The sequence below is a fragment of the Cervus elaphus genome, chromosome 25, assembly GCF_910594005.1.
Source record: "Cervus elaphus chromosome 25, mCerEla1.1, whole genome shotgun sequence".
Classification (NCBI taxonomy): Eukaryota; Metazoa; Chordata; class Mammalia; order Artiodactyla; family Cervidae; genus Cervus; species Cervus elaphus.
The window spans coordinates 41,016,765-41,030,082 of NC_057839.1; the positions used below are offsets into that span (position 1 = coordinate 41,016,765).

The 13,318-nt window shown below is 40.7% G+C and overlaps 1 protein-coding gene across 2 annotated transcripts in view; it reads left to right on the plus strand.

Moving 5' to 3' along the window:
• Positions 1 to 13,318, plus strand: part of PRLR (prolactin receptor) — a 144,292-nt gene that overhangs the window by 59,389 nt on the left and 71,585 nt on the right. The gene's annotated exons all lie outside the window — the stretch shown is intronic.

Below are 13,318 nucleotides of genomic sequence, written 5' to 3' on the forward strand. Positions count from 1 at the left end.
CAAAAATATTTATCTGCCTCTTTAGAGAAGAACTTAACTGATCTTATACGCCAGTTTTAATAATCATTACGTTTGTGATCTTTTAAAAATTCTATTGTCTTTAACTCTATGAGATCAGACCAACAGTTTACAGAAACCCTGTTAAAATGCACCTAGTAAGGACAGTTGACATTTATTGAGTGAAATTACATCCCAGGCATTGTTTTAAGTACTCTATGTGAATTGCATTACACTTAATGCTCACAACAGCCCTACATGGTGAGTATGATTATCACTCCAGGTTATAGGAAAGGCAACTGAGACACAGAGAAGTTAAGTGACTCACTTGGTATCACGCAGCAATTAAGTGATGGCATCAAGATTCAAAACCAGACAGCCTGGGTCGTAAACCCTGTCCTAACCCATGTTTGTGACTTAACATCCTGCAACTGCACCACCATAACAAACCCCATGGCTTAAAACTGTCTATCCTTAATTTGCACAAGTAAGGCAACATCTTGCTCCAAAGAATTTAGAACTTGCTTTAGAGCTAGGTTTTACAGCTATTCCTTTCTTAGCATTCAGAATGTAAAGAAGGTTTCTAAGTGATTTCCTTTCAAGCTTCATTGAGAAGCATTGAGTAAATAATTCTTTTAGGAATGCCCGTACTGGAAATCCAGACTATTTCTTTAATTACCCAATTATGCTCATGACTCAATGTACCAGGTAATTCTGCAACTTTCTCTCTTGATTTGGCTGTAAGAGGCACCCTTAGAGCTATTGTCACTTTCCTTTTCTCCCCATCTCCTAAGAATCCAATATAACTTGAGCATCCCCTCCCTGGATTTCTGGGTGACTTCCACTAAAATCCTAGGCATCCTTAGTACAGCCATGTGTGAACTCCTCTGAAAAGCTATATCAGAAAGCCCAAATTTTGTGATGTTCAGTTCAACCTAGGCTAGCAGCCATACCCCTGAATCTCTATGTGCTAATCTCTGTGAAAGATGTCTGTGTCTCTGTATGATTTTGTTGACAGCCTATTTACTTCTGAAGAGATTTCCCATAAGTTGGTATAAGCTTCTAAAACTTGCTCGAACTGAAACACATACACACCCGATGAAAACACTAAACTTTAGCAAATTGATAGGGGCTTCCCTTATAGCTCAGTGGGAGAAGGAAATGGCAACCCATTCCAGTATCCTTGCCTGGAAAATCTCATGGACAGAGGAGCCTGGTGGGCTGCAGTCCATGGGGTCGCAAAGAGTCGGGCATGACTGAGCAACTCACACTTACTTACTTACTTAATTACTTACTTACTTACTTACTTACTTACTTAATTACTTACTTACTTACTTACTTACTTAGCAAATTGGCATTTTCTCCAAGTCCAAGTCTGGGCTGTGAATAGTTACCAAGTAACCACGTAGTGCTGAACAGTACCTTGTCACATAGATGCCATGATGTTCATCCTTATGGAATGGTGGAGATAGGATCAGCAAAGAGAAAATGAATAGACAATGTAATGAGTCTTATGGTAGACAAAGTATAGGATGATAGCGCAGTTCAAAGTCGTGGCACCCAACAAGGAGTTGAGGGCAGAAGGCATACATGGTCAAGGAAGGCTCCCTAAAAGATAAAATTTAGAAGGTAAAATTTGTCAGAATTGAATGTGGAAGGGAGAGTATGGCAAATTAAGGAGTCATGAATGACATCTGGTTTTATCACCAGCACTTTGTTGAATTATTAGCCTTCTCTCAGTATGTATTTCTACATGCTTCCAAAATCAAGACTCATCCCTTCAGATTCACACACCTTCTGCAATGTTTCATAGATGCTATTGTGTTTCAATATGTCAAGAGAATCAATCCAGTCTCACTTTGCTAGTAACCAGCTGTGGGGTTTTGGACAAAATCCAAGCTGAACTTTGCTTGGCTCAGGTCTTTTCACCTTCCTGAAGATACTGAATAAAATAATTTTTTTGGTTCCTTCCACCCCTAAAACTCTACTATTTTAAGTCCTGTCCTTTTCAAAATGCTTTTCTAATCTCTTTGGCTTCGTGTGAAATTTCCCTGTTTTGAACCCTAGGATAGTGTATCCATTAGAATTGTATTTCAGTATGTGTCATACCATATCACATGAGGAACTGAAGCAATTAAGGATTTTATTTTTCTCAGTTATTAAGGAATCCAGAGGTAGGCAGCCCATGCTTGATGAAGTAGCCAAACCAGGGCATCGGGGACAAAGGCTACTTCAGACATTTTTCTTAGACATCCATGGTTCCAAGACAGCTCCTCCTTCTTTAGCTTCAAATCTGGGCTCCAGGCAAGAAGGGCAAGTCAAGGGCTGACTGGATCAGCTTTCTTTGAAAGAACTTGCCTTAGTGGCAGTTGCTTAAAATCTCATTAGTCAAAACTGTGTCAACTGGCCACCCCAGGTGCAAGGGAGTCTTAGAAATCCTCTTTCTTTCTGTTAGACACATTGATGCACTAAATAGAATGAGGCTTGTGTTAATAAGGAAGAAAAGGAGAAGAGATACTAGATAGGCAGCTTGTGTCATTGCTGAAGGGGGTAGTTGTTGTCATTCAGTCATGAGGTCACTGTCCAACTCTTTGCGACCCCATGGCTGCAGCCTGCCAGACTCCTCTGTCCTCTGTCCTTCACTATCTCTTAGAGTTTGCTCAAACTCATGTCCATTGCGCCAGTGATGCCATCCAACCATCTCATCGTCTGTCACCCCCTTCTCCTCCTGCCCTTCAATCTTTCCCAGCATCAGGGTCTTTTCCAGTGAATCAGCTCTTCACATCAGGTGGCCAAAGTCTTAAAGCTTCAGCTTCAGCAACAGTCCTTCCAATGAAAAGTCAGGGTTGATGAAGGTTATTCAGATGCAATATTCAAACTATTTTAAAACAGGTCTGGCATTGCCACTGATCAATCAGAACAGATGCTGGCCAGTACCTTGTGTTAGTACATACTAGCTGAATAGCTGCCCTCAAGTTTTTCTGCTTGGCGTTACTGACATTGAATACCATTATCTGCCCTCCTCCCCTCACATAATAAAGCCTAAGTCCATCAAGGACAGGAGTATATTTTATATATATGCCTTCCATTCTCCAGGAAAATGACATTTACATAGAATAAGCGTTCACTTTTGTTGAAAGGAATTGAATTATTCATATTATAATCTATGGATGAGACAACCAAGCAAAGAAGAATTCTGTTTTTTCAGGAATGAATACCTCCTATGAATGGTGACTGTATATCTTAAATGCCACAGTACAGTAGATTATAAGACTGGCAGATGGATATGGGCTTTGAAGGTTGTTCAGCTCGCTTACAGCTATTCAGAAGGATTATTATAGACTTTAAAAAAGATAAAGATGTGTTGCCTGAAGTGAAGGTTCCAGGCATAATAGAGGTTCAGGAGACCTTTCCCTTCATTTATTAGGTTGAATAGAATTAATAAGGAGCCACCCCCACCCTATTAATATAAATAATTTTTTAAAAACCAGTTCCTTAAAGAGTTGCATCTGGTTCATCCAGCCTGTAATAAACCCATTCGTGTATTGTTTGTTTTTACTAAAATTTTGAACAACCATAATGCTTAGAGGTTGGAATGGAGCATTTTACTTAATTTAATTTTCTTATTTCTTAAACTTGAAATTAACTCAGAAAATCCTATTTCAGTCCTTATTGTTTAAAAAAAAAGATGTTTTTTCAATTTTTGGTTCTTTTTAGTCAATTAAGTTTTTTCAAATGCTTTTATTTCCTTTGCTTTAATAATTTTAAAGTATTTCAGTTTCTACTACACTTTTTTCATTTGCTCTACTTCTCCAGTTTATTCTTCATTTTGTGTGTTTCTTGAAATGTAATACAAGTATATCCAAACCTGTTTGAAGAATTAATATGCTGTATCCAGTTCAAAATTGCCTTTGGCAAGACCTATCTTTGAATCATCATTTCCATTAAAGCATCTCTCAAATAAAATTGATTCCACAGAGAAATAAAGGTTGAAAGTGGATGCCTTTTTCCATTACTTTATCATTAATCTCTTGCTTCGACTCTTCTTAATATTTGAGATATGTATGTATATCTGAATTTTGCAATAAGGAATTCATGATCTGAGCCACAGTCAGCTCCTGGTCTTGTTTTTGCTGACTGTATAGAGCTTCTCCTTTTTGCAAAATTCACACTGAAACTGAAGAAAGTAGGGAAAACCACTAGACCATTCAAGTATGACCTAAATCAAATCCCTTATGATTACACAGTGGAAGTGAGAAACAGATTCAAGGGATTAGATCTGATAGACAGAGTACCTGAAGAACTATGGACGGAGGTTCATGACATTGTACAGGAGGCAGTAATCAAGACCATTCCCAAGAAAAAGAAATGCGAAAAAGCAAAATGTTTGTCTAGAGGAGGCCTTAGAAATAGCTGAGAAAAGAAGAGAACCTAAAGGCAAAGGAGAAAAGGAAAGATATACCCATTTGAATGCAGAGTTCCAAAGAATAGCAAGGAGAGATAAGAAAGTCTTCCTAAGTGATCAATGCAAAGAAACAAAGGAAAACAATAGAATGGGAAAGACTAGAGATCTCTTCAAGAAAATTAGAGGTACCAAAGGAATATTTCATGCAAAGATGGGCTCAATAAAGGACAGAAATGGTATGAACCTAACAGAAGCAGAAGCTATTGAGAAGAGGTGGCAAGAATACACAGAAGAACTATACAAAAATGATCTTCATGAACCAGATAACCACGAAGGTGTGATCACTCACCTAGAGTCAGACATCCTGGAATTCGAAGTCAAGTGAGGCTTAGGAAGCTCACTAAGAACAAAGCTAGTGGAGGTGATGGAATTCCAGTTGAGCTATTTCAAACCCTAAATGATGATATTGTGAAAGTATTGCACTCAATATGCCAGGAAATTTGAAAAGCTCAGCAGTGGCCATGGGACTGGAAAAGGTCAGTTTTCTATTCAATCCCAAAGAAAGGTAATGCCAAAGAATCTTCAAACTACCACACAATTGCACTCATCTCACACACTAGCAAAGGAATGCTCAAAATTCTGCAAGCCAGGCTTCAACAGTACATGAACCTTGAACTTCCAGATGTTCAAGCTGGATTTAAAAAAGGCAGAGGAACAAGAGATCAAATTGCTAACATCCACTGGATCATCGAAAAAGCAAGAGAGTTCCAGAAAAACATCTATTTCTGCTTTATTGATTACACCAAAGCCTTTGGCTGTGTGGATCACAACAAACTGTGGAAAATTCTTCAAGTGATAGGAATACCAGACCACTTGACCTGCCTCCTGAGAAATCTGTATCAGGTCAAGAAACAACAACTAGAATTGGACATGGAACAGCAGACTGGTTCCAAATAGGAAAAGGAGTACCTCAGGCTGTATATTGTCACCCTGCTTATTTAACTTATATGCAGAGTACATCAGGAAAAATGTCAGGCTTGATGAAGCACAAGCTGGAATCAAGATTTCCAGGAGAAATATCAATAACCTCATATAAACAGATGACACCACCCTTATGGCAAAAAGTGAAGGAGAACTAAAGAGCCTCTTGATGAAAGTGAAAGAAGAGAATGAAAAAGTTGACTTAAAACTCAACATTCAGAAAACTAAGATCATGGCATCCGGCCCCATCACCTCATGGCATATAGATGGGGAAACAATGGCAACAGTAAGAGTTTATTTTCTTGGGCTCCAAAATCACTGCAGATGTTGACCGCAGCCATGAAATTAAAAGACGCTTGCTCCTTGGAAGAAAATCTATGACCAACCTAGACAGCATATTGGAAAGCAGAGACATTACTTTGCCAACAATGGTCCATCTAGTCAAGGCTATGGTTTTACCAATAGTCATGTATGGATGTGAGAATTGGACTATAAAGAAAGCTGAGCACAGAAGAATTGGTGCTTTTGAACTGTGGTCTTAGAGAAGACTCTTGAGAGTCCCTTGGACTGCAAGGAGATCAAACCAATCAATCCTAAAGGAAATCAGTCCTGAATATTCATTAGAAGGACTGATGCTGAAACTGAAACTCCAATACTTTGGCCACCTGATGAGAACTGACTCCTTGGAAAAGACCCTGATGCTGGGAAAGATTGAGGGCAGGAGGAGAAGGGGATGACAGAGGATGAGATGGTTGGGTGGAATCACTGACTCAATGGCCATGAGCTTGAGAAGCTCCGGGAGTTGTTGAAGGACTGGGAAGCCTGGCATGCTGCAGTCCATGGGGTCGCAGAGTCAGACACGACTGACCGACTGAACTGACTGACACTTACATCTTTTTTGGTCCTGTAGGGAAATCTATTTTATGATTCTGCCAGGCTAACTTTATCAATAACGTGTGGTGGGTTTTCTTCTTTATACCATACAGTTTTCAATTCCAAGATGAGTCTTTTTACATATATTTTATTAGCTTTGAAACTGACATACATCTTTAAGCTTTCGGCATATCATGATTTAACTGGAAGTTTTCTTTTCTTGGCAGTAAATAAAATAACAATAGCAAATAAAACAACTGATGACTTCTAATGTATTGAAATGACCTCCAGTAGTAACTGCACTTTTAAGAATTTCTGAATGATCCAGGAATTTGCTCTGAACCATACAATTGTTCCTGACTTGTGCCATCTTATATCCTAACCAGAATGCAGTTTATGTCTTTGAAAATAGGAAATAAGAGTAAGTTTGTACTCTTCCTTTTGAATCTCCACATAGGATGCTTTTTGCAACTACAGTTTTTGGATCTCATCAACTTATGCCTTGCAAATGACTCACAAAACAAAAGTATGCATCTGTGTTAAAGTACTGCCCTGTTTTCTATAAATTTCCAATCTTTCTTCCACTCCTGTCCACCAAAACAGCAAATAAATCACTAAATAAGGAACTTCCTGGCCACCTCGCTACTCAGTGAGAATGTTGTATTTATCATGATATCTTCTGTTTGAATTTCTGGTAAAATACACATAAAATTTACCATCTTAACCATTTTTAAGAGTATAATTCAATAGTGTTAAGTGCATTCATTGTTGTTCAACCAATCTCCAGATCTCTTTTCATCTGGCAAAACTGGAACCACTGAGATATCCTTTAAAAGGCAGTTCTCTAATCTTTTAGCTACACATCCCTTGCAGTTTTTGTCAGAACTCTTCAAATAGTTCCAAGCCTCAAGCCAAGAGGGTTAGCTCTAGCCCAAACCAGATTAAACTTTTAAACTTTCTTTTTTCACATTTTACTCTCTTTAAATATGTGTGTGTATGCTTAAATGGCTATTTTGGTCTATAAAATGAAATTCAACATTTTCATATTTTAACACTTTCATACTTTAAAATGGTTCCTACTGGTTAGTTCCCACCAAAAAGGAATGTCCCTCCATCAAAGAGCTGACATTTTATAGTAATTGTTACCACATCTCTTTTCTTGTGTTACCTTATTTGATGACAGCATGCTACTTCTGGGTCAGAGAATAGCCTTTCAGTGTGTGTATTCAAATCGGTGAATGAATTAGATAACTGGATCTTCATTGAAAGAGATTGTTGTGAAATATATGAATTAGTGGAAACACCGGATTGGCTAAGACAGCAGTTTTCTTGCTAGGTTTCTAGGAGCCCTGGACCTCTATTCTAGTGCCTTCAGAGTGGCTACAGGGTACAGACAAGAGGCCAGATGGATGGTGCAGGTTTCTTTTCCCCTTTCAACTATTCCTATTGGTTTTACAGTCTGAGATCCCATGTAGATTTTACATAAAGGAAAGAAAAGGTTGTGCTGCTTTAGACAATAGTCTTGAAAAGTGGAGAAATTTCATACTAACAAAAACAGATCTAGGTTCAAATTATAGCCCAGTCTCTTAAAACCTGTGCAGTCTTTAGACCAGTCACTAACCTCCAAGCCTCATTTTCTTTGTAATTACAATATTAGCTATTGTTATCTCCAAAGTCACTAAGATTACAAAATAGAGCATTAAGTATGTCTCATAAGATGTTCATGTCCTCGGTGAATGATTGCCAATGATAATCTGCATCTGGAACCTGCAGAAATCTGGAACCCTGCAGAAATTGCAGGGTTCTGAACATCATGGCTTCACAGTCACTGATGTGATGGCACTTTTTTTTTCAGTCTGCCTCCTACCCATCTGCTTCTACTGTAGGAGCTCCAGAAAGAGTTCTAGATAGGCACTTTTTTTAATTTTTCCTGTAAGGTGTGGCCTTCGGGCCAGCACCCTGAGCATGATCTGTGAATTTATTAGAATTGTAAAATCTTAGGCCTCAGCCCAAACCTATGAGTCAGAAACTCTGGGGGTGGATTTTTAGCAACCTTCATTTCAATAAACCTTCCAAGAGATTCTGATTTGCACTGTTAGTTTGAAAAACACTGAAAACAATTGATTCACTTGGACAGCTCAAGTGGAAGCAGGAAATGTATGGGGTAGGCCAGCCCATAGCAGCGATAGGAGACTGATAGTGACTGGGCTGGAAACCAGATTCAAGGGCTGGAAACCAGACCCAAGTTTAGTTCCCTGGACCTCAGAAACTGTCGATGATAGGTCTTTATCCTGATGCTGACTTTCCTGTGAACCAGTCAATATCTTGGGTGATAATTCTCAACAGGGGGCAGTTTTGCTTTCCCAAAGGTAGTTGGCAATATCTGGAGACATTTTTGCTGTCGTGACTGAAGCGTTAGTACTGGCATCTAGTGAGCACCATCCAGGGATGCTGCTGAGCATCCCACAAGGCGCAGGAAGGCCCTACAATGGAAAACTGTCCAGCCCCAAATGTCAGTAGTATCCAAGTTAAGAAATCCTGCTCTAAAGATCTTCCTCCTGATCCATTTGCCTCTCTTCCCAAAACCAACTACCAACTTCTTTATCCTGACTCTTAAACTGACTTCTGTGAACCCTGCAGGGGTCCATGGATGGGCCTCAGAGAGTCCATGTGTGTGTCTGTGTGTTTGTGTGTGTGTTGTCTGTGTGTGTGTGTTCAGTCGTGTCTGACTCTTTGCGGCCTGATAAACTGTAGCCCAGCAGGCTCCTCTGTCCATGGGACTGCAAGAATACTGCAGTGGGTGGCCATTTCCTTTTCCAGGGGATCTTCCCAAGCCAGGGATCAAACCCACATCTCTTATGTCTCCTACAATGGCAGGTAGGTTCTTTACCAATGGCACCATCTGGGAAGCCCATAAACTCCCACAAATGCTTCCAAAATATTGTTCTTTTATTTATTCATGTGTGTGACAAGGTTTGGGAAAGGGGCGGTACATGGCTTTTATCATATTATCAAAAGACTTTTTCTATGTTAATTCCATGTGTTCTTTCTCTGCCCCAGAGTTCTGCTCCATCCCAGTTTTTTGGTGGTTTCAGCTCCTTCTGGAATCATGGCCACTCTGCTGTCTCTCTCCTTCCTAACTTCTCAACTGCTACCCTGACTGCTGCTTTCTTTTTCCCTGTTCCATTTTCCAGCTCCAGTTCCCAACATAAAACGTCTGATTGTCCCTGCTCTCCCTTTTTTGGGCAGAGCTTTTCAAACTAAATGTCCCAGTGGACCCCTGACAATCCAGTGCAACAGCTGGCCAGCTCCCTCATGAGCTGGGCAAGGCCAGAGGGGAGCAGTGTCAGCCAGTCCATCCATGACTACCCGCGGCAGGTACCCTCAGAACAGGCACTGGTTGGGACTCCAGGATGATCGTGTCTAACTAAGGTGATGAGAAGAAAATCCAGTGCTTGAGTTCTCTGTGGAGAAACCCCTGGGTTGTCTAAAGAAGCAGGAAGAGTGTGAAGCCGGTCTTAAAAGGTACATAGGGCACAGCAAGGATAAGCAGATCAGGAGCCTGTGATGAGGGCTTGTGGAGTCGGGCGGGGAAGGCAATCCAGGTCAAGCAAGGAGGCTCAGGGCTCAGTGGGTCCAGTAATCAAGGGAGAATAAGCTCAAATGCAGAAACAAACCAATAAAATCAAATGGACATCAAAAGCGAGGCACTCATGTCTCCGTTGGTGTTGTTGTGTGCTACAAAGTTGATGTCATTGTGTGCTACGGTTGCTTCAGTCGTGTCCAACTCTGTGCGACCCTATGGACCGTAGCCCACCAGGCTTCTTTGTCCATGGGATTCTCCAGCAAGAATACTGGAGTGGGTTGCCATGCCCTCCTCCAGGGCATCTTCCTGACCCAAGGATCGAACCCGCATCCCTTAGGTCTCCTGCATTGGCAGATGGGTTCCTTACCACTAGTGCCACCTGGAAAGCCCACCTTGGTGTCTTGACTCTCTTCCTTACTCACTAGAAGCTCATCCCATAACAAGTCGGTGAAGAGGCTTGTAAGACAAGGCAGCCAGAAAAGTCACATTTGCTGAGGAAGTCAAGGGGCCAATGGATTGGTCCTTTGTGCCTCTCACTCCTCTCTCTGACCCATCTCTGCCTCCTCACTTTACTCTTAACTGGTTTCAGGAGGACAGAATTGTTTCTGTGTGACTCAATACTAAAGAAGTATTTTTCCTAATTTTTAATTTTAAAAGCAACATAACTCTCTAAGGAAAAGTAACACAAAACCCTAAATAAATTGTATTTGTATTTACATAGCCTTGAATGGATTGTTGTTTTTTGAGTCAGCAGATCCAAAGGGAGAAAAAAATATCTTACTCCATCCAGTGTTGAAGTGAAAGTGTTAGTCACTCAGTCGTGTTTGATCCATTGCAACTCCATGGACTGTATGTAGCCCACCAAGCCCTTCTGTCCATGAAATTCTCCAGGCAAGAATACTGGAATGGGTAGCCATTCCCTTCTCAAGGGAATCTTCCCAACCCAGGGATCAAATATGGGTCTCCCACATTGCAGGTAGATTCTTTACTGTCTGAGCCACCAGGGAAGGCCCCATCCAGTGTTATATACATGGTTTAGGTGATAGGGATGCATTATGCCAAACCCCTAAAATACCTTAGAACAGTAGTTCAGACTTTGTCATGCATTAGAATTCTGAGGTTCAGGTGGCACCCCACACCATTAAATCAACATGTTTGTTGGTGAGGGAGCCAAAAATCAGTATTTTCTAAGGTTTCCTGGTGATTTCAATTGGCAACAGATTTTGGAAGCCGCTTTATAGAGGATATTTTAATAAAGCACTGATGCTGGATTGCTATCTTGCTACCCTTTACCAAAAAAGTGGAATATGATAGAAAACATGGTGGTGGTGGTGGAGTTGCTCCCTCATGTTTGACTCTTACAACCCCATGGACTGTAGCCTGCTAGGCTCTTCTGCTCCATGGGATTTCCCAGGCAAGAATGCTGGTGTGGGTTGCCATTTCCTTCTCCAGGGGATCTTCCTGACTCAGGAATCAAACCCTGGTCTCCTATGTTGCAGGTGGATTCTTTACTGACTGAGCTACAATGGAAGCTTTTTTCAGCTAATTGAGTTAAATCCCAGTTAAATGAGGTTGTGCGCTAATTTATTGCCAGAAGAAAACCAGCTGGCTAAATTGCTTGCATCACTCCAAATAGCAGACTAGCATTTTGGCATACTGTAATCAAAATAATCAATTTCACAGATCTGGGGTTATTTACTCTTCAGCTTTGTAACTTGGCGTTTTAATTTATGCAGACGTAATTTTGGACCCAGGGTATTTTCTAACTTATTCACCACCCTGTTCTCCAGAATCAGTAGAGAGCCATTCTGGTCTCCAGGGCACCAGATCTTTATGTGATAAGCTAAGGAGAACACAGCCATCAGACTCCCTCAAGCACACCTGACCATTACAGCAAATATTTCAAGAGCTTACCCGGTTCCAACTCTGTCTCAGCTAGCTTTCTGGTTCCTATTTCATCTGACCTGTTTGTTTTCAAATAAACATAGCTGAAAAGACTCCAGGGCCTGTTTCTAAGTGCATGCTATTTTGATGGCATAGTCTCGTGACCACTTGGCAAAAATGAGAGCGTGACCTCATTCGAGTGAGATCTCTTACATGCTCCTAGCAACAGTGTCCTTTAGTTCAAGGAGAGAAAGCAAACTCAGTGAGTGAAGATGAGAGCACACTTAGGGCTGTTCAGTCTCGTAGGAAGAGCCTAAAACACAACCTGATAATGGTGTCCAAAAGCATGACAGATGAACAGAAAGAAAATTCAGACTAGTCGGTGGCTATTTCCGCAGAAGAAACAAGCTTAAAGCACAGTGAATTGGCAGTTTAGTGAGCCTGAGACGATAACTTCTGTATTAAATAATAGATCTGACTACTGGAAGAAACTTATAGTATTCATTGCTAAATAGTCTGCTGTGCAGTCCATGGGGTCGCAAAGAGTTGGACACGACTGAGCGACTGAACTGAACTGAGTGTGCTGTGCAATATGGGTTGGAGGACTGGGTGACAGTCCAACCTGGACTTCTAACTTGCCATATGACCGTGCATGTTACGTGTCTCTTCAGGGCCTCGGTGTCCTCATCAGTCAAGTGAGAAGTTGAGCTGGGTGATTGCCCTAAGCCCCTCCTAATGCACTAACCCTCTGGGACACTTGAAAACATTACAAGGAGGCTCTGTCCTAAGTAGATATTAATAGATGCTGATTATCTGAGATTCCTTCCAACTCAAGAATTTCCAGACTGATTGGCCACTTTGTTTCTTGTTTTAGATTGCAAAAATATGATCAGGACCATATTAGATGATATCAAGGAATTAGTATTAATCCTGTTAGATAACTAAAATAACACTATGGTTGCATAAGAATGTGGTTGTAATTGTTAGACATGCATACTGGACTAAGTAGGGGTAAAATAACATGATGCCTGAGATTTGCTTTTTTAAAAAAATAGTAAAGTAATATGTTCAGTAATATATGCAGATCTTTTTTGAGCTGACAATTCTTCTGGGTATGGAATCTATATTCTAGAAAAAGAATTCAAGAGGCTGGAGTAAGCAGATGTTGGTGCTCTTGAGTGTTGCAGATACAGAGCCAAGAGACTTTATGTTTTAGAGGCTGCACAAAGCTTTTCCTGAAAATCTGGAATATGAAGGTTGAATTAATTACCTTTTCCTTCCATGTTATATGGATATGATGGGAAGCAGAAAGCCATTTCCGCTGAGAAAAAAAGAATCCCTGAGAGGTTTTAGTGATTTTGCCAGGAGCACATACTAATGGCAGCATCAAATTCAGAATGAGGATTGAAAGGTGAGATTCCATGACTATCTGTCTTCCAATTTCCTTCCACTTCTGCTGGGGAAGTTCCAAAAGTATAAACGTATAAAGTACAGATGTTTTGGTACCTTTAGTCCTGTGGGATTTGTTTCAGTCTGTCCAGTATCCAAGTCTCCTTAATCGTTCTTAAAGCTCCTTCTAGTGGTTACCACCC